Source organism: Neomonachus schauinslandi, chromosome 15, assembly GCF_002201575.2.
Source record: "Neomonachus schauinslandi chromosome 15, ASM220157v2, whole genome shotgun sequence".
NCBI lineage: Eukaryota > Metazoa > Chordata > Mammalia > Carnivora > Phocidae > Neomonachus > Neomonachus schauinslandi.
Window position 1 is genome coordinate 9,774,076 of NC_058417.1, and position 1,670 is coordinate 9,775,745.

Below are 1,670 nucleotides of genomic sequence, written 5' to 3' on the forward strand. Positions count from 1 at the left end.
TACAGTGTTGTTGTAGAGTCTCTAGTTTATTATGAAAGGATTCTTCCAGTATGTACACAGGAAACAAAAATACTGTTTATCATTCCCACTCACACCCCCACCTCCAAAGGCTTAACCAACAGTAGTGTTCCTTCATGGCACCTACAAAAACTGCCTTTCCCCCAGGCAAATGGCTCTTTGCAAGACTTCGGAGGTAAAAGCATCCTTCTGCCTAGCTCGTACGTTTATACTTTATGCACTCTGAGGCAGTGTGATAAGGCTCTTTCAACACAGTAGTCTAGTCATTTAAGGTCATCTGACCAAATACGTTCTCCTACAGCTAAAAGAGAACCTCATCGGTCCCCTACTTTACAGATGAGGATACTGAGACCCAAACACAAAAAGCCAGGACTAGGATCCAGATAAGTGATCCTTCTGCTGTACCAGCAAGTACATGTGAGAATCACTGGGGAGACTTCACATATTGTACTGGTAAGGCCCTACCCTGAGACCGAAGGTTTGGGGGTGCAGCCTGGTGGTCAGGGACCGAGGCTGCAAAGGAAGTGGAGTGCTCCAACAGCTTCGACAAGAGTTCGTATCATTCCCTTTTCCCCTTTTTCGTAGTCGTATGTAACCAGATATAAAAACATACAGTTCACTTTTACTTATAATTAAATGGGTATATTTTCAAGGGCCTAATTCCTACTTTAAAACGTCATGCTGGACGCTGGTGCAAACCAAGACAATACTTTTGCTCCACTATGCATTACATCCCACACTGGGCTTCATGAAAGAGAGAAGAAAAATAACTCACCATAATCCCCCTTTGCCATGAGACATGTAGCTCTGATCTGCCAGATAGCGATAAAATGAAAAAGAGGGTAGCGAATCAATGGATCAAAATCTTAGGCTAGAGATGCCTGGCTGACTCACCACACACCCACCCAAGGGAAACCTGGCCCATCTCCATCCACAGTTCCACCGAGACCAGCACGGACGGCATCTCACCAGTAGGTTACGACTGAAAGCATCACTTGACATCTGTCCTTAAGAATCAAAATCGGCCAGGGGTGAAAGCTGTTTTTCCTTTAAAAACACAAAGTGGCAGTGTATACAACTTGTCCTTCACCATAGCTACGTTGACAAAACTTGAATATCAAGGAGAAAGGATCTAAGCCATTGATTTGGGCATCACTGAGACCGGACTAATCGCTGTTGCTGAAAATGCCCTACAACAAAAAGGGATTTAGCGCTTCATCAAATTAAGTTAAAGGTCTACTTTTTCTTGACAGCTCGGCCAACTCTTCCCTGATGTGCTGTATAGAAACCTCATCTCTTTTCAGCTCTGCTTGCTTCAGCGCTTCCTGGTAGATCTCTTTTGCTTGTGCATATCGCTCTAAAATAACCCAGAGAGAAGGGAGAATAAAGAGAAATGCAGGTTTTCCGAGTGATTCTGCCAGACTCCGCAGGGTGAGCACTCGTGCCCGCACGCAGCTAACCTGCTGTGTGCTCCCAGAGCCATGGGGGGGGGGGGGGGCGGCGGCACAGCCCACCTCTTCTCCAGGTCCCGCTAGCCAGCCCTCTGGACGCCGGGCCCGCCTCCCTCAGCCTGGGCTCGCCAGGCAAGTCCCAGCCACCGAACACAGTGATGCTTCATCCAAACACACGTCCTTGCTGGGGACCTTCAGCCA